Source organism: Pleurodeles waltl, chromosome 1_2, assembly GCF_031143425.1.
Source record: "Pleurodeles waltl isolate 20211129_DDA chromosome 1_2, aPleWal1.hap1.20221129, whole genome shotgun sequence".
Lineage (NCBI taxonomy): Eukaryota > Metazoa > Chordata > Amphibia > Caudata > Salamandridae > Pleurodeles > Pleurodeles waltl.
In genome coordinates, this window is record NC_090437.1 from 338055981 (window position 1) to 338076387 (window position 20407).

General features: G+C 43.8%; 1 protein-coding gene across 1 annotated transcript in view; it reads left to right on the top strand.

Moving 5' to 3' along the window:
• The window catches only part of SAXO1 (stabilizer of axonemal microtubules 1), a 356540-nt gene that overhangs the window by 189481 nt on the left and 146652 nt on the right, over positions 1 to 20407 (top strand). The gene's annotated exons all lie outside the window — the stretch shown is intronic.

The following is a 20407-nucleotide window of genomic DNA, read 5'->3' on the forward strand; positions in this document are numbered from 1 at the left end:
CTAGATATCTATGAATTTCTGCTCTCTTTTTATCACACTTATCTACTCATCACTCTTATGTCATGTCTCTATCAAACTATCCTTCATTCTCACTCGGACTCATCCCAAATCCCTTCGACCACTTTCATCTCCTAAATATCTCTGCCTAAGCTCTTCCCTCCACCTCCACATCTAACTCACCAAACCTCACTCTACCTCTGTGACCTCCCACACAACCCTACTAAATTCTCCTACATTCATCTCAACCTGCTACTATGCTCTCCCTAACCCTTCCACATCCTCTTTCCCCTCCGCCCCCCTTTTATTCATCTCAGGCCTTTGGATTGAGTAAATGAAGGATAAACTCCCAATTAACACTTCTGGATTTCTTTCCTCCTCCACCCCTCCATTACTCCAGTCAATCTAACTAACAAACTCTCATATCCGCAACTCAAATTAACTCATAATAATACTAAAACTGTACTCCTTATTAAATTATACTAATCCATCACTAATTCTTGTTGGGTACCGGAGTATCGTGCTACTCATTGAAAAGCGCTTCGACGCCTCGTCAGGGGTAGTAAGCGCTATATAAATACGATTACAATACAATACAATATGTCATTTTCTGGTTGCCGCACTCTGCAGTCACTATACAGGGAGTGCAGAATTATTAGGCAAATTAGTATTTTGACCACATCATCCTCTTTATGCATGTTGTCTTACTCCAAGCTGTATAGGCTCGAAAGCCTACTACCAATTAAGCATATTAGGTGATGTGCATCTCTGTAATGAGAAGGGGTGTGGTCTAATGACATCAACACCCTATATCAGGTGTGCATAATTATTAGGCAACTTCCTTTCCTTTGGCAAAATGGGTCAAAAGAAGGACTTGACAGGCTCAGAAAAGTCAAAAATAGTGAGATATCTTGCAGAGGGATGCAGCACTCTTAAAATTGCAAAGCTTCTGAAGCGTGATCATCGAACAATCAAGCGTTTCATTAAAAATAGTCAACAGGGTCGCAAGAAGCGTGTGGAAAAACCAAGGCTCAAAATAACTGCCCATGAACTGAGAAAAGTCAAGTGTGCAGCTGCCACGATGCCACTTGCCACCAGTTTGGCCAGATTTCAGAGCTGCAACATCACTGGAGTGCCCAAAAGCACAAGGTGTGCAATACTCAGAGACATGGCCAAGGTAAGAAAGGCTGAAAGACGACCACCACTGAACAAGACACACAAGCTGAAACGTCAAGACTGGGCCAAGAAATATCTCAAGACTGATTTTCTAAGGTTTTATGGACTGATGAAATGAGAGTGAGTCTTGATGGGCCAGATGGATGGGCCCGTGGCTGGATTGGTAAAGGGCAGAGAGCTCCAGTCCGACTCAGACGCCAGCAAGGTGGAGGTGGAGTACTGGTTTGGGCTGGTATCATCAAAGATGAGCTTGTGGGGCCTTTTCGAGTTGAGGATGGAGTCAAGCTCAACTCCCAGTCCTACTGCCAGTTCCTGGTAGACACCTTCTTCAAGCAGTGGTACAGGAAGAAGTCTGCATCCTTCAAGAAAAACATGATTTTCATGCAGGACAATGCTCCATCACACGCGTCCAAGTACTCCACAGCGTGGCTGGCAAGAAAGGGTATAAAAGAAGGAAATCTAATGACATGGCCTCCTTGTTCACCTGATCTGAACCCCATTGAGAACCTGTGGTCCATCATCAAATGTGAGATTTACAAGGAGGGAAAACAGTACACCTCTCTGAACAGTGTCTGGGAGGCTGTGGTTGCTGCTGCACGCAATGTTGATGGTGAACAGATCAAAACACTGACAGAATCCATGGATGGCAGGCTTTTGAGTGTCCTTGCAAAGAAAGGTGGCTATATTGGTCACTGATTTGTTTTTTTTTTGTTTTTGAATGTCAGAAATGTATATTTGTGAATGTTGAGATGTTATATTGGTTTCACTGGTAATAATAAATAATTGAAATGGGTATATATTTGTTTTTTGTTAAGTTGCCTAATAATTATGCACAGTAATAGTCACCTGCACACACAGATATCCCCCTAACATAGCTAAAACTAAAAACAAACTAAAAACTACTTCCAAAAATATTCAGCTTTGATATTAATGAGTTTTTTGGGTTCATTGAGAACATGGTTGTTGTTCAATAATAAAATTAATCCTCAAAAATACAACTTGCCTAATAATTCTGCACTCCCTGTAGAGTGTACATTGTCTTTGTCATCCTTCAAAAAAATGCAGATAAAGATGGTTTAAAAAAATGGAGGCAACTCCGGGATTTCAAAACCCACTTTGTTTTCCATGAATGGCCATGAAATACCACTCCAAATGAAACAGCTTTTAACGTCTTGTTTTCAGCACTTGAAATGTTACCGGCTGAAATAAACATGTTTGGAACGTGAGCTGCAGCCCGGCTGCTCAGAGGGGAAGGAAACTGACAATGATGTGTCAGTTTCCACACCCAATTGAAAAACGTTCGGAAGAGCCGCCTCCCTGGAAATATTTTCATAGGAATTTGAGCTGTGAAGAAGTTGTCTTTGAAGCCGTATCTGGTGTTTAGCAATGCACGTGACAGGAAAACATGTGAAAGGTATTTTTATGCTGTTGCTAAAAAAACAGAAAACAAAGCCTACAGAAGTAAGGACGTGCTCGAGTCTGGCCCTGTCTCCCCCGTAGCAACTGTCCTCCAAGACTACTACCCCGGCCCCAGCATTTTGAGAACCTGGTAGTGATATTGCCATGCCCCTAATTGGAAAAACACTTACTGACACGGTGGTAGGTTGGGCTGTCTTCAAGAAGTCTCTGGTTTCAAACCCACTGTCTTCTTCAAGTGCAGGGCATCCTCTGAAGCTGGGACAGCATCCGTCACAAGCAGCAGGCGGATCAAGAATGAAATGCAGTTGTCCATGTCTTCTGAGGAGCAGCATCTCCCAGTGTTGCTCCCCTGTTGGGTACCGTTGGCAGTGTGACTCACAAAGACCACTGTAGGTCGAGTAAGGCCACAGGGTCTCAGAAGGGGTCTTCAGGTAGGGCAGGGCCTCTTCTGTTGGCCTGGCTGGCATCATGAGTGCAGTGGTCAGTGGGTGGCTCGTGGAGCGAGCGGATCCCATGTTGTGAGGTGAGTGTGGGATAGTCTGAGTTGAGGTTCTGCTGTCATTGAGAGGTGTGAGTCTGCCCTTGGAGTGAGTGAGATAAACAGAGACAGCTCACACAATGATTCAAAACTTAAAGTCAAACTCATGGTTCCCAGGAACTACGTGGTAATGCCTAGGTCATGACTGAAGTGTAGGTGTAAAAGTACTAAGAAGCGTGATGGGAATGAATGCTATGCATTCCTGTATATGTATATTAATATCGTTTAACAGTATTCCCTATCATTTTTTAGAGCTGTTTCGTGATAAAGGGTAATTTTGATCTTGCTGGCTATTTTTTATTTTTTTAAAGAAGTTTGGTGAATACGAATCAACTGGGGGAAAATGTTACTACCTTCACGAATGTCAGTGGGTTTTTAGGAGCACTTATGAGTGTATTTTTCAGGCGTCTGTGATATGCAGATTGAATGTTTTTTACAAAAATATACTCACCATGAATGTTTGTAAAGTGTGCCTGGGAGCAGCCTGTTGCGGGCAAATAAGCGTTTGTGCCTTTCCCATCTATTAAATTAAAAGAGGCCCCTAATCAAGCTCTAGTTTGACTTCTTTGCTCGAAGTAACATTAGAAAAGTGGTTCACAAAGGGACGTGATTTCAGCTGCACACTCGGTGATGATGGTGGCCAGATATATCTTACAATGAAACTGTTCCATCACCGATTGATACAATTACACATATATTGCAAGGTCTCCTGTAGAACAAATCTATACAAGCAATATAAACATATGTAAAGAGGTCAAATTTGGTACAGGTCTGAGGTAATAGACATTGGCCCTGATTCTAACCCCGGCGGTCTTCGACCGCCGGGGCGAGGGTCGGCGGGAGCACCGCCGACAGGCCGGCGGTGCCCCGTAGGGCATTCTGACCGCGGCGCTTTGGCCGCGGTCAGAAAGGGTAAACCGGCGGTCTCCCGCCGGTTTACCGCTGCCCTTAGAATCCCCCATGGCGGCGCAGCTTGCTGCGCCGCCATGGGGGATTCTGACACCCCCTACCGCCATCCTGTTCCTGGCGGTTCGCCCGCCAGGAACAGGATGGCGGTAGGGGGTGTTGCGGGGCCCCTGGGGGCCCCTGCCGTGCCCATGCCAATGGCATGGGCACGGCAGGGGCCCCCGTAAGAGGGCCCCGCAAAGTATTTCAGTGTCTGCCTTGCAGACACTGAAATACGCGACGGGTGCCACTGCACCCGTCGCACCTTCCCACTCCGCCGGCTCGATTACGAGCCGGCATCCTCGTGGGAAGGGAGTTTTTCCCTGGGCTGGCGGGCGGTCTTTTGGAGACCGCCCGCCAGCCCAGGGAAAAACTCATAATACCCTCCGCGGTCTTATGACCGCGGAGCGGTATAATGGGGGCGGAATTCTGGCGGGCGGCATCCGCCGCCCGCCAGAATCAGAATGACCCCCATTATCTTATAATGTATGGTCACATTTAGGTAATATGCAAGTGCCCTAGAGGTATTGTAGTACCGGGCTAGCTCTAAATTATGAAACCAAATTAAAAACGTTGTGCTGATGTAAGAGAGAATGCTGGTGCGTAGAATGGAATCCACTGACCGAGCTTCGTGCTGGATTCCACACTACGCCAACGGGTGTTAGCGCTGATGGCTTTCTCTGTGCCCCTTCTTACAATGTAAACTTGTTTACTATTTTGGACTGATAATAAAACTACCTGGACAAAAAGAACGCTTGTTTCTCTTCGTGTTCCCCACATTTTTGGCGACGAGGGGGAACGAATTTGTCAAGGAGCCGTTTCATTTTTTTACTTTGTCTACCGGTAAGCAAACTGGTTGCTTCGGTTGTATCGGCTGAAGGTTTTACTGCTCCGTGTCAAATCACAGCACCTCGGATGCACTGGAGCTTCATCATTTCTGTTCCTGCTGGTAGCTGCGCCATCGGTGGCCAAATTCTTGAAGGGGAGGCTGTAAGGAAAGCGCTTCGGAAGCCCTGGGGCTTCGTTGTGTTTGTAGCGTTTTGGGGGCACAGAGTGAGTTTTTTTTTCTTCCTCATTTTTCGCTTTTCTTTCAATTTTCTTTTGCCAATGGTCACGAGCGTTTCTAACTGTCAACGCTCGTACCGTATTGTTGTCTTCCTGTGCGCGTCTGCATTCCACACATGCCGCTCGTGACTCGCATGTCTCATCGCTGGACTCGAGGTTACCGGAAGCTTTGAACTCTTCAGAAATAAAGGAAGGACACACATTTTTTTTTTCTCCTTTTTGTTTCCTACTGAAGTAAAGGAAGGACTAATTATTTTTTTCTGCAACTCATTGGTTCGGCCATCTTTCTTTGGGACATTTTATTGATTCAATTTTATATTACACTTGTAATAGAACTTCAAAAAAAAAAAAAAAAAAAAGAAGAAGAAGAAAATGCAGAATGTTATGCCACCTGCTCCTTTTTTACAAGACCCCGGCGAACCCCTTTTGGAATGGAAATTGTGGTTTTGTTCTTTTAAAGCCTTTTTAGGTGCCATTGACGGCCATAAATTTAAGCCGGAAAGGAAAAAGAGTTTAATGTATTATTATCTGGGGGTGGAAGGTCAAAACATTTTTGATCATCTACCAGTTTACGAGTTACGTGATGATGAAGAATTAGATGAATTCGAAATGGCTGTAGCACAATTAGATAAGCATTTTATTAAATCAAAAAATATAGTGGTACATAGGTATAAGTTTCTCACGAGATCACAGAATCCCAATGAGAGTATAGATTCATTTATTACAGCGTTAAACGTTTTGGCTGCTAAATGTGAATTTGAAAATGTTACTTCTCAACTCATACGTGACCAATTAGTTGCAAGGTGTCATTCTAAGAAAATCCAGGAAAAACTGTTAACATGCAAAGACCCATCCCTGGATAAGGCTATTGACATAGCAAAAAGTATTGAATGTTCGCAGAGGATGCAAAACAATTGGAGATGTCGTTGTCAAACATTGCTATTTCTGGTGCAGTTGTAAATTCACAAAACAATGACAACAAGAAATCAGCTTGTGTGGAAAGGAACCAAGAAACCTTCTCATCCTCCAGAATTTTTTTTTCTTCCAAGGGCAACCACAGAACCATGTGTTTTAGATGTGGTTCTGCGAATCATATTTCCTCCTTTAAAAACTGTCCTGCGGTCAATCAACAGTGTAGGAGCTGTAACAAACTTGGACACTTCTCACGAGTTTGCAGGAGCATTAAAAAGGGAAATGTTCATTGTGTATTAGAGGAAGACAAGGAGATCTATTGTGAAGGCAACAACAATGAGTTTGTTTTAGGAGTCAGAGACACCTCTACAGTCAATAAGTTAGTGGCGGACCCTGACATTGATCTGCTGATTGGAGGAGTATAGATCAAATTATTGGTTGATACAAGAGCTCGCATCACAATTATTTCACTAGAGAGATTCAATGAGTTTTGGGGGGAAAAAACTCTTTCTCCTCCTGATGTTGCCACATTGGCCTTTGAAGGCAGTAAAATTGATTTAATTGGATATTTTTGGACCTCATTATATGTTTTTAGTGAAACCATTCAAGGTAAAGTTTATGTAGCCAGGAAGGGTATCAATGTTTTAGGGCTGATACACCAAGCTGAATTTAAATTAATCATCAAACCAGGAAGAATGAAACCAGTCACTGTTGAAAGTAATGGCACTAACTGTATTCAAACTGTTTCTCACACTGCTGATATTTGGCAAAAAAATTCCACAAATAGTTTCAAGACGAACTAGGGAAAATTAAAAAATGTGCACACACTATAAAGATAAAACAAGCTGCAGTACCCATAAAACATAAATTGAGAAATGTTCCACTTAGTGTAAGATCGGATTTGTCCAAGTTGCTCAAACACATGTGTGAACAGGGTATTATAGAGGAAGTGGAAGCTACACTTTGGTTGTCTCCCATAGTTCTGGCAAAAAAAAGTTCTGGAGAGTTGAGGATGTGTGTGGATTTGAGGAGTTTGAATTATGTGATCTGGGTTGACAGTTTTCCATTACCTCGCATTGATGATCTTATTACGAAAGTTGACCCTGCGTGTTGGTTCACGAAATTAGACCTAAGATCGGCTTATCATCAAGTAGAATTAGATGTTAATTCAAGACACCTGACAGCCTTTGTCACTCCGGATGGAACCTTCCAATTTTGCAGGTTACTATTTGGTCTAGCTTCGGCTGCTGCCGTATTCCAAAGACTTATGACTGATATGTTTTCTAACAATTCTAATGTGGTGGTATTTCAAGATGACATACTGGTTTTCGCTGACACAGATAGTGCTCATGACAGAGTTTTGGAAGAGGTCCTGAAGACTTTGGAGGAAAGGGGGGTGACCCTAAGGAAGGACAAGTGCATTTTTAAGACTAGGGAAATTGAGTATTTAGGTCATGTTCTTTCTGATAAGGGGGTCAAACCCAAGCCAGGCTTAGTAAAGAGTATTCTTGAGGCTCCAGCACCTAAGACCAAAGAGCAATTACTATCATTTTTGGGGTTGTGTGAATTTTACGCAAACTTTTTGAAGGATTTTGCCAAGACCACAGATTGCCTCACGTCATTACTTAGGAATAAACAGACTTTCGTTTGGTCTAAAGAATGTAATGAAGCATTTGAGCAGATTAAACAAAGTATTGTTAAATCTCCAGCATTACAACCTTTTTCAGAAGGTCGTAAAACCATAATTACGGTAGATGCGTGTGAGTATGGTTTAGGAGCAGTGTTAACGCAAGTTTCTGATAGTGACTTTGGCAAAGAAAATACTGTCGGCTTTGCTTCAAGAACTTTACGAGAGGTAGAACGGAAATACTCCGTAATTGAAAAAGAACTGTTAGCTTGCGTATGGAGTGTGGAGAAGTTTAGACAGTATCTTTGGGGTAGACATTTTTATCCTGAGAACAGATCATCGGCCCCTGGTGGATATTTTATCGGGTAAAAATTTTTAACGCTCCACTGCTCGCATAGCCCGACTTTCAGCTAAGTTATTGGAGTTCAATTTTTCGGTTGAATATATTCCAGGAGGGAAGAACAGTAGGACAGATTGTCTATCTCACTTGCCCATCAGAGAGGATGACGAGTTAGAATGGGAAACTGAAATTGAAGAGTGTTTCATAGCATTCATCTCTGACTTTGATGATATTTCAGAAGAAGGGTGCTGGATTGAATCAGTGAAAAAGGATAAATTACTATGTGATGTTATACGTATGGTTAAGGTTGGCTGGCCGAAGGAGAAGAGTTTGTCTTTAGATTTGCAGCCCTTTTGGAAGGTGTCGGACGAATTGTCTATTGAAGGGGACAAACTCATTAGAGGTGATAAACTTGTTCCTCCTGAATGTTTTAGAAATAATTTGATAACCAAAGCACATTCTGGTCATTTAGGTTCCACAATTACCAAAAGGAAACTAAGATCAAACTTTTGGTGGCCTAAGATGGACAAGGAAATTGAAGAATTTGTGAGAAATTGTACTAGATGCTGCTCTAGCGACAAGGTACTCAACACTCAGGTGGTAGGAGATTCTTTTGCTCCATCCCCAGCTAGAGCTTGGCAGAAAATTGGGTTGGATTTTCTAGGGCCTTATTACATATTACCACCGGATATGAGGTACTTCGTTGTAATTATACATCATCTTTCAAGATGGGTGGAAGTTCTACCAGTTAGATATCCAACTACACAAAGTGTTATCGGATGCTTGAGAGATGTTTTTGGTCGGGAGGGTTTCCCAGAACAGATATTGACGGACAATGGTGTTCAATTTGTTTCTGGTGAAATGTGTGAATTTTTAGGCAAATGTGGAATTAAACACATAAGGACCCCATTATATCATCCTCAAAGTAATGGTATTGTGGAACGTTTTAATCGTGTGCTAGTGGAGTGTATTCAGGCTGCTCTCAGGAGCAACTTATCAGTGGTTCAGGCAATTAAGGAATTGATTTGGTCCCATCGTACAACACCTCACGTCGCCACTGGTAGAAGTCCTTTTGAATTAATGAGAGGTAGAGTTGCTACAACGGAATTGTGCCCTTTCTGGATGATTGAGCTTTTTCATGATGGTAGCAACTTGAAGGAAATTTGGAATACTGCAAAACATAATTCAGATTTTATTGGCAGGAAAAGGCTGGTCGGGTTTAGGGGTAACAATACTCTGCAAGTGGGTGACTGGGTGAGAGTGAAAGATCCCTTAGTGGTTAGGAAAGGCATGTCAAAGTTCAGAGAATCTCAACAAATTCTTGAGGTACGTAAAAATGCGGCAAAACTTACTGATGGCAGTTGGTGGAGCATCACTAGACTGGCGCTGGATCCCAGTGTCTGAGATGGAGTTGCAGAGAGTAAAAAGTATGGGCACAAATCTTCGGTTCAAGCTAAACAAGCAGGGAATAAAGTTCTTTCTGAACAATTAGATATGGGAATTAGAAGGAGTGTGAGGAAAAGTCATAGGCCTGCAAAATTCCAAGACTATGTTTTGCCTTGAGGAAATATATTATAGTGTTGAGGAAGAATATTATAGTGTTTAAGCTTCTGTGTGATTATCTTATTACTTGTATTTTATTACCTGTTTCTCTTAGATTAGTTTTCCTTTATTCATTTAATCTGTGTTTTATTGTTGTATTTTTGTAAAAGAGGGGAGAGGTGTGGTGATGTAAGAGAGAATGCTGGTGCGTAGAATGGAATCCACTGACCGAGCTTCGTGCTGGATTCCACACTACGCCAACGGGTGTCAGCGCTGATGGCTTTCTCTGTGCCCCTTCTTACAATGTAAACTTGTTTACTATTTCGGACTGATAATAAAACTACCTGGAAAAGAAGAACGCTTGTTTCTCTTCGTGTTCCCCACAAACGTCTATAACCTTTCAAACCTCCCGTGAAAGTTTGGTAGATCCCAGTGTTGCTGGCTACTGGATGGTTTGGCTGTCTTTTAGATAAACCTGGGGATTTCCACATTTTCAGACTATTGTCACGTAAGAACTGTAGTTCATAGCCTCTGTAGTCTAATGGACAGGTATTCCTAAGACGTCTCTCTAGCTTTTGGTGTTTTTAGTCTCCATAACTTCGAGCTATCATTTGAAATCCAGGCTTCCGATTGGTTAATAATCGTAGGTGGAGCTATGTCGAGGATTGTGATGCAGGGGACAAAGGAATCAGGAGAATGGTGGATCTTTGCACAGGATCAGTGGAAAGTCCTTTGGTGTGAGGCTTAGGAAATGTATAGTAGCCAGCATTAAATCACGCCAGCTCTCAAAGCCATCCTGGGTAAATAGTGTGTGTTTGCATAGCAGGTCGGGGCTCTGATTCCAAAGAAGGAGACTTTATCTTGGTTTTAGGGCACATGCTCACTGGGTAGACTTGTGCTGATCCGCACTTAAGCCACTGGTTCTTGAGCCCACCTCGTCTCCTCTGCAGCTCAGCATCGTTGTCCGCAGAGCAGCACGTTTATCATGAGTGTCTAACGAAAGTAGATGAGAGGAGGAGTCATTGGAAAGTAACTTATTAGCCTGTCTGACATTCCAGCTGAAGGCCTGGCCTAAGGGGACCAAATACAATGGCGTGGGGGTACATGGATGTGATAGTAAAAGCAGGGTTCATACATAGTCGATTTTGAGCATCCACTAAATTGAGCAAACACATTGAAAGGTGCTAACATTAAAAACTTGTAAGGATACAAGCCTTCACATTCTTAAATTAAACGATTGAGGATATCAAAAGGATGAGAAAAGCCATGTTGGAAATATGGACTAAAGTTGTCACCAGGGTGGCCCAAGAACTGATACAGTAGAGCCAGGATGGTTCATTAGTGAGGACAGACTGTGGGTTTGCACAAGTAAAGGGAGCCTGGCTGTATACGGGTAATCGCAATGAAGAAGAGAAGAATCAACTGTGACAATGAGGAGGTTATTGTGGACCCAGCTGGAAACATTGTGAATAAAATGTGGATACAAATGATTGATTCTGCTGTATTATTAAATTACAACCAAAAACTAGGGGAAAGGTGGATACTTTACTTATATTAACCTTTCCCTCTTCTACAGTGCATTAAGTGGCGTTTCTTTTCACAAGGAAAAAGCTCATGGTGTTAAATTTAATTGTAAAGTCTAGATAAGATTTTAAAAAATGAGGAATACTTTACGTTGCATGAAAATGGACTCTGTTTTATTAAGTTTCCAAAGTGATGGTTTGCTATTATTGGTATTTTGGCCAGTTTGAGAAACTGAGAGCAGTTATTATGTATCCATAGGAATACCAGAAAACCTCTGAGAACTAATTAGACCAAATGCAATGATAATGAATATTTGTTTATGGGGAAGAGGGCTTTTTTAACACCAAAAGTCAGGTTGTAGTTATTATTTTCTTGGAAATAAGGGAGACCAACATCTGGCACATCTGGTAATATAAAAACAAATCTCGTTCATCTAGTCGTTTGACAAAAGTCTACAAAAATAAATAAGGCGTTGCTATGATTTGTATGTATCCAAACGCCCCAAAAACCTGACAATCTTTTTATTATTTAAAAACATAGATTTTCCTGACAGCCTCCATGGGCTCAGGTGCCAATTCAAGCACCCTTGTGCAACTCGCTTTTGCTTTACTACTCCTGGTTTCAGAGATCAAGAAGATAGGACAAAAATAGAAAGTAAACAGGGTTTTATAACCCCTATCTACTTATTGTAGTTATCACTCTGTGCCATTCCCATATGCCATCAGAAACAAATAGGTGGTTGTTTCAGGACTAAAAGGTCCAGGGTGGTCATGGGACTGATTCCATAGGAGGGATTAATCCTAGAACTCACTAATGACAGAAGAAGCAAAATATCAAAGCAAACCTTCTGCTTAGCTCCCAGGTGGTGGAACATGATTCTAGAATCCATTAGACTGAATTTCGATCTTATTTAATTCCAAAAGCATCTAAATACTTGCTTTTCAGAATATAAGTTCCTGATTAAATGTATCTCTTGTACCCCTTCTTTCATTCATTATTATGTGTGTTTCTCCATCTCTCAGAATCCAGACAAATCATACAAGCAATGTTGTGGCTAGTTTTTATCTGATCACTCTCCACCACAACTATGGCATGATCTAGATCTGTGGTTCTCAACCTTTTGACTTCTGTAGACCCCCACTTAATCATTACTGGAAGTGGGATCTAGGAAGCCCTAGCTGAATAATTATTGGAATCTGGGGACCTCCTCTGAGTAATTATTGGAATCATGGTAGCTTGGCCTAAGAATTTGAGATAAATTGAACTGCTAAACAATACACACAAAATCAGAAGCAAGCATGCATGAAACAAATACACATATGATAAGACATTTTATTTAATTTACAAACAAATATTTAAAAAATCATAATTTTAATTCTGATGGGAAATTTGGAGCTTTTCTAAATTCAGTTGAGGCCACCCATTGTCCATTCTATATTCTGTCTGACGCATTTGCTCTGCTCACATGAATCAATCTGAGGATACCAACTTAATTTATAGAATACACTTTCAAATTCCTTCACATTTAACGAATATTTTAAAATAATCTATTTTACTTCATTTAAGCAGTTGCAAACCCACTTAGTAGGCATTACAGACCCCAAGAGGTTCATGGACCATGGTGGTTAAGAACCATTGTTCTCCATGCTTTTTTTCAATAACTCTGTTTTTATTGATTTTAATAAACAGAACCATTAAAAACAGTACAGTGCAGTGCCCATCAATACAAGGATGACAATCTCTTTTTCTTTTATACCTATTAGTCAGATTCCTGTAGGATAAGGCAGACAAGCATTCAGGTATAAGAATCTATAATACCCACTACAATGAGAATTACATTACCCCAGGAAGGATCCCCCTGAGACCAAATCGTACATATCTTAAGAATTACGTAAACACGATCTAACCACAGCTGGTCGTCGTTCCTTTAAGCATGACATATATCATTCCATCAGTCATCCTCATCTGTGCTCCCTTCTAGACTTGACTCCTCCACACTGGAGAAGCGTTTAAGTAATGTCCCCCAGGCATTCACATCCGTGAGTGTCCCTTCCTCTCTCTGAGTCATGCGCAGATGTTGTTCTTCGGCAGCACCCCTTTCCATCATGTCTCGAATCCAGCAGGAGACGGCCGGGCACCGGGAGCTCATCCAACCATTGGCCACCCCACGTTTGGCCAACACTAAGGCCAGCTGTGTGAATTTGTATGGGAAATTTCTACCCCGGGGCCTCTTCACCACTCCTAGAAGGCATGTCACAGGCAACACCTCGAGCCCTAGTCCCATTACCTCCTTCACTTTACCCACCACCTCCTGACAGAATTGATACACCACCTGACAGGACCAGGCCAAATGGAGAAAAGAAGCATCCAACAGGCCACATTTAGGACAACTCGCCCCCCTTGCTGGGTCGATCTTATTGAGCCGATCAGGTGTGATGTACGTTCTGTGCACAAAGTTAAAGTGTAATAGTTTGAACCTGTGGTTGCATGACACAGCATGCACTAGTGATAATGCTACTGCCCAATCTGCATCCTCCAAGGACTCTCCAAAATCACACACCCATGCCCTGCACGCTATGCTTGGTGGACTTGATTGGTCCTCCCAAAGGGCCTTATAAAACTGAATGATCAGATGGGCATCATCACCCCAATTCAATAGTCCATTCAACACCACCGATGGTTTAAGGGCCACTGGAAATTCACACCAGATATCCTTGGCCACACTCCCCATTTTGACATATTACAAGAACAATCCTTGGCCCAGTCCGAATGTTTCCTGAGCATCCAAGAATGAGAAAAGTTCTCTGTTGGGGTATGAATCTCCCACTTCTGCACATCCTCCCAATCTCGAGGCTTCCATTGACATGAAGGCATCCATATCCCTAAAGGGGACTAAGTCCCAGATCTTTAACTCTATATCAAATGGAGCACGTTTGAGAACCTTCTTGACCGCCTGCTCCCATATCCAAACAGTAGTTCTAACCAGATATGGTACATCTGACTCAGACCGACCACCCGACATTATTAAATGCGCCAGCGTCTTCCCACCCAGCAACCGTACAAACAATCTCTTCTCCCAGTTGTCCGAGTCCATCATCCATTTTGCAACGTGCTGTAGGTGTGCTCCATAGTAGTAATTTCTAATGTTAGGGATTGCCAATCCTCCCTCCTCCAACTCCCTCTGCATCGTCGACAATGCTACCCTACTACGCCACCCAGCCCATACCAACGAGGTCAACAAGCTATCCAGTCCATTAAAAAGTAGAGCAGGCACCGGGAACAGTGAGTTCTGAACCAGATAAAGACACCTTGCCCAAAATACCATCTTGGCTACAGCCGCTCTCCCCATTATCGAGAGAGGTAGTTTATTCCAGAATAGCACTGACTGCTCAAGACCGGACACCACTCGTTCCACATTGTGTTTTTCATGGGCTGCCACAGTTTGAGTCACTCATATCCCCAGATATCTAAAGCTTTCAATCTCCCATCGAAGCCCCACCTTCGGTAGCCCATCGATGCCCCACCCTCGTAGCTCCTCCAGAGGGGCACCACAGAGAGAACCTAATGGGAACACGGAGTGACTTCTTCCTATTCACTCAAAGACCGGACACAGCTCCAAAAGCCTCTAACAGCTGCAACAGCACAGGTACCGAAACACCGGGTTCACGAAGATACACCAGCGCATCACCCGCATATAAAGAGACAGTATGTGTGGCCTGCCCCACTCAGATACCCCAGGGCTCCAGCTCCCCTCGGATCCAGATCGTCAGTGGCTCCACAGCTGAAGCAAAGAGAAGCGGAGAAAGCAGACAGCCCTGCCTAGTTCTCCTGCCAATCTCACGCTTCTGATAGCTCTCCCCCTACTCGAACATGCGTTATGGGTGCAGTATATAGCAGTTGCACCCACGCAATAAATTGTGGGCCAAACCCCATGCCCCCCCAGCACCGCTAGTAGGTAGCCCCATCCCACTGTGTCAAAGGCTTTCTCCAGGTCCAATGACACTAGTGCCAGCTCATCCTTCCCGCCCACAGTCTCATGCAGCACATATGCCAAGCGACATAAATTATAGGCCGTGCTGCGACACGAATGAAACCACATTGGTCTTCATGCACCAAACTCCAAATTACTTCTCGAAGCCTAGTGGCCAATATTTTGCAAAGGACCTTCACATCACTATTCAACATAATAAGCAGGTAATAGTAGGAGGGATCACCCGGATCCCCCCCCCCAGGTTTAAGCATCAAACAGACAATGCCCTGGCGCATGGTTTCCGGAAGGACACCACGCTGTTGCGCCTCTTCAAACACCACAGTTTTTCCCACAAAAGTAGTGGAAACGCTTGATATAGCTCGGTCGGAAACCCGTCACCCCCTGGTGACATAGATTTCGACATAGCCTCCATCGCCTCGCTCACCTCCTCTACTGTTATGGCTGTTTCAAGAGCCTCCCTGCATTCCGACTCTAAACGTGGCATCTGCATGAGCTGTAGAAACCCTGCCAACTCCTCCTCTTGGACTACCGCACCCACCCACAATACTCTCTGCAGGTGTTCCACCAATACCTTAAGTATATCTTTGCGCTTGGTAATCATCTCATCTTTGGCATTCCTAATATACAATATGGGGGATTCTCCACTTCTCTTTTTAGAATCCAGCCAATAATTTGCCTGATTTATTCCCCTCCCTATGCAAGCGCTGTCTATATGCTCGAAGTGTAACCTTGCTTAATGTATCCCAGCAGTTGTTCACCATCTTGTACAGCCGAGGCTTTTCCCTCTCAGCTAGTGGTGTGTGACCCTGCAATGCCATCAACTTGTCCTCCCATTCAATAAGTTCTTGCTCCATTTGTTTAAGCACCCCGCAATCAGTACCAATGCACACCCCCTCACAACCGCCTTCAGTCCCTCCCATTCCGTACCTCTAGAATCGGTAGTGGACAGATTTAGGTCCAAATGGTCCTTGATAGCCACCGCCACCTTATCACGACATCCTGCACCTTCCAGAAAGCCCACAGGCATCCTCCAACTCTGTGTTAGCTCAGTATTATCGGATCCCCACTGCATCTGCATCAACACAGGTGCATGATCAGACAAAAACCTGCCCAGATGACCAACGCCCAAAATCTGTGATGAGTTCAGCCTACCCAGGAGAAACCAATCAAGCCTACAATGTGTGATATGCATCTTAGAGTGACATGTATACTCCCTGCCCTTCGGGTATAGTAGCTTCCATGCATCCCATAGCCCTAAATTGTACATTACCTCCGCGAGGGATCTCGTCATCAGTGGTTTGGTCCCCTATCTGGGCGGAAGACGATCCCTTTCGCCATCCAGGATACACTTATAATCACCAGTCCAAATCAGAGGCGCATCCATCCCATCCCCTATAACCTCAGGGATACTATCATAAAAGGAGGGATCATCCACACTAGGTGCATAAATATTCAGAATGGTGTGGGGCTCCCCACCTAATGTGCCTTGCACAAGCACATACCTCCCCTCTGTATCCACCTCACTGTATACATGGGTAAAGGGAACCCCAGGGGCGATCCATATCATCACCCCTCTAGCGTAAGAGGAGAAAGACGAGTAGAACTGACCAGCCACTTCTTCGCCAACTTTTAAGTTTCCTTCTCAGTCATATGTGTTTCCTGGAGGCAGGCTATATGGACCTTATGATGTTTCAAAAAGGAATGCACCCTATACCGTGTGGTGTAATTCTTCAGCCCCCTGATGTTCCACGTCAGTGTATTAATCTGCCATCCCATTCCAAACAGGTTTTTCCCTCCAGTCCAACCACCCCTCACCCCTTTCTTCCCTGCCAGGGAGTTAAACAGAGTGAGAGCCCATTCCGTCTCCTGCACACACACATGCACTGCTATTGTAACCTGCAAACATTCACACAACAGACCAACCAAACAACCAAACTCCCCAGTTCCCACCACGGATGAACAGTAATTCAAACACATCAAACCATACTGTAGATCCATACACATGATTGCTGTCAGGACAACAGCCTAATCCCCAACTCCCCAGCTACAAGGTCCTACCAAGACTGTGGAGTGACCACCCCGGACCACAACAGTTGTGTAGTTGAGTACCTACGCATAGAACGCATAAAAAGGCTTGCTCCCCCCATCATACAACTTATGTGCAAATGTAAAGTTTAACAGTGCCTCCCGTGTAGCAGAACCCCCAGTAGTATTTGAGGCGCGGTCCATGAAGATTCAGACCTTCAATTAAGAGAGCATGACATTGGCATTCCAAAGTCAGATAACAGGTCAAGTGTCTACCAAGAGCGACTCCGCACCCGGAACCATCATTCCCATCGATCCATCCATTGAACCAGGACTTACCACAGTCATTGTCCCATCTTGTTGAATCTCAACTTTGTTGGGAGCAACAATGTCCACTATCTCGTCTGCAGTGCCTATCAGCTGCCTCTCCCCGCAAGATCTCCAATCCCGGCTAGCCGGGCCCGAAGTCAGGCCAGTACTCTATCCTACTAGGAGCAGCTTTGTCCCACATCTCTAGCCACCTCCAAATCTCCTACGGTCGATCGAAAAAGTGAGATTTCCCGCCGGATATCACCTTCAGGGGTGCCGGGTATAGCAACATGTATCTAACGTTCTTAGCACGGAGTTTGGCTTTCACCTCCATAAACCCCTTCCTAGAGGTCTGAAACTTGTTCGTATAGTCAGGAGAAATGGAGATTTTACACTTCTCAAAAACGCTCTCTCCGACTCACAGGCTGCCATCAGGATGCAGTCCCTATCCTTATAATTCAGTAGTCGGGCAATAATAGCTCTCAGGGGCAAGGAGGCGCCACCAGGGTTCTGTGAGATCGCTCCACCACAAACACCCTGGACAATCCAACCAGTTGCAACACATCCTTTATCCAACTTTCCACAAAGCCTTCCACCTTAGCTCCCTCCGCACGTTCTGGGAACCCCAGCAAATGGATATTATTCTGAAGTGAACTGCCCTCTGCATCCTCCAATCTAGCTTCCAACCTTCCGACCATGGAATTTACCTGCACCATCTTTTTGCGCAGAGAGCCCACCTTGGTCTGAAGTTCCACTATGGAACCCTCTGCTACCTTGACCTTCTCAGAGACCTTCCTGAGATCTGCCCACAGGCGATTGACCTCCACTGCCATCATTTCTATTTTCCAAGGGCCACCCTGGAGCCCTGTATAGCTGCAAGAAGTTCAGCTCGTGAAGGCTCACCTGTGGTCCCGGGCCCACCCCAGAACATCCTCGGGCCCCCCAGACTGTGTCTGGCGCTGCGGCACCAGCATGGTATATTGTTCAATAGTATTCCCCTGAGATGTTGTTGACTGACGGTGCCGTCCCATACTGCGGCCGGCAAGGGACCACACAGCATCTGCACCACAAGGAACCCTGATGAGGGGCAGAGACACCTGACAGATACAGCCCCACTCGAAGCAGCAGGAGCAGTCGCTAGGCTGTGCACCATGCCAGCCACATGTTGTTGTTAACAAGCCGACCCAGGGTCAGTATGTTCGTTCTTCCCCAGAAGTCTCACAGTAGCAAATTCCATACAGCTGTACCAGGCAAGGCCAAACTGGGCTGTGAGGGCTTCACTGGCCAGCCAAGTCACCATTCTAGAGTCCGAAACTCAACAATGCAGGAAGCACCATCGTCTGTCCAGGAGCTACAAGCTGCTCCTTCAATGCTCCACCCATGGAGTGCCTTCTCAATGCAAGCTAATGTTTTAATGTTCATTTACTAAATCACACAAAGTTGATTTGCATGCCTTCGTAAAAAACAAAATTGGTTTTGTATAAGAACTATGCTACAAAAGTGACACAAACCAGATGCAAAATCATAGTAAATCTGCACCATGGTCTTTGAAAACACAGTATTCTGGGAAAGATACATGACAGTCCCTTCTTACATGTAAAATTGTAGTCATTGAGTCGTAGCTCTTGTTCATGCTGATAAAAATCCAGTTCTGTGTACTTAAAGAATTTGATACCCAAAGGATGCTTTGTTTGAAATATGAACTTTTATTTATCGATGTTATAGAGAGCTGTCACATGTGTCAAACAGACTGTCATTAGAATTTGAATCCTTTAAGACTAACCAACCAGATTTTTATTATCAAGAAAAAGGGTTGTGGCTCAATAATTCCAATCCTAATGACAAAAGACTTGATGAGGCGGTTGCCCCCAACTTAAGGTTCTACCACTGCGAGGCTAATTCAAGCTGCCCACATAGACTAAAAAGTTGTCCACATGCTTCTTTTTACTGTTATTACATTTGCTTTAGATTTAATAAGTGGCAATAAGTGGAATTCCAGGTGCATGCTAAAATATATTATATAGTACTTACTGGAGAAGTCTGTGCAGCTTGAAGGGAGGTTTCAACTCTTAGAACAAGAGCTTCCTATTGAGCAAGGTCATAAAATAATGAATTCGCCAAGGTAGAGTGTAGGTTGGAGCCTGCAGCTCTATTTTTAGTACTGTTTTAGAGAAGGTTTGGTCTGTAATTCTGAATATTATGCATCTTAAATGGCTAAGTAAGCATGATGATGCAAACAAGATAGCAACAGATGTTACAGTCATGAGAGGTCAGCCATAAATTGTGATGAGATTGCTTGCACCTTTGCATTGGCATGCTTTCATTCTTGAGTTTCATTCCATCATTTTGTTTGCAGATAAATATGCTTGTGTGTGAGACGCCCACTGCAAAAGTAATCTTGGTCCAGTGTCTAATTAGTAAAAGAAGGAGGTCCATATTTAAGAAAAATGACGCACAACTGCGCTAGCACAGTTGTGTGTCAAAGAATTACTGCAAGCTAACGCCATTCCCCAGCACCATATTTATAAAATGACGCACAATGCTGCTAAGGAATGGTTAGTGTAAAAAAATGACGCTAACCTCTGTGACATGCCGTAAGTAAAAATGATGCTAATGCTGCAAAAAAGGGCGTTAGAATGTTTTTCTGCACATTTTTTGATGCAAAACTGGTTGGCACCATACATCATAGTATTAGTGTAAATAAAACGCACAAGCAAGAAAACAAAATTTGGAAGACAAGATGGAGAATGCAGACCAGGAGAGACCCCAGGGAGATCCCATTTAGCCATCCAGGAGGATCCAGCAAATTCCCAGGAGAAGGACAAGAGGAAGTGTTGCTTTGGTGAGGGGGAGAATGATATCTTGATCGAAGAGGTGAGGGAGCACCAACACCAGCTCTTCATCACCTCCAAATTGCCAATAGGTCAGAGGAAGGCTATATGGCTGGCAATAGTAGATAAAGTCATCAGCGTGGCAGAGGTGAAGAGGAATGTCACT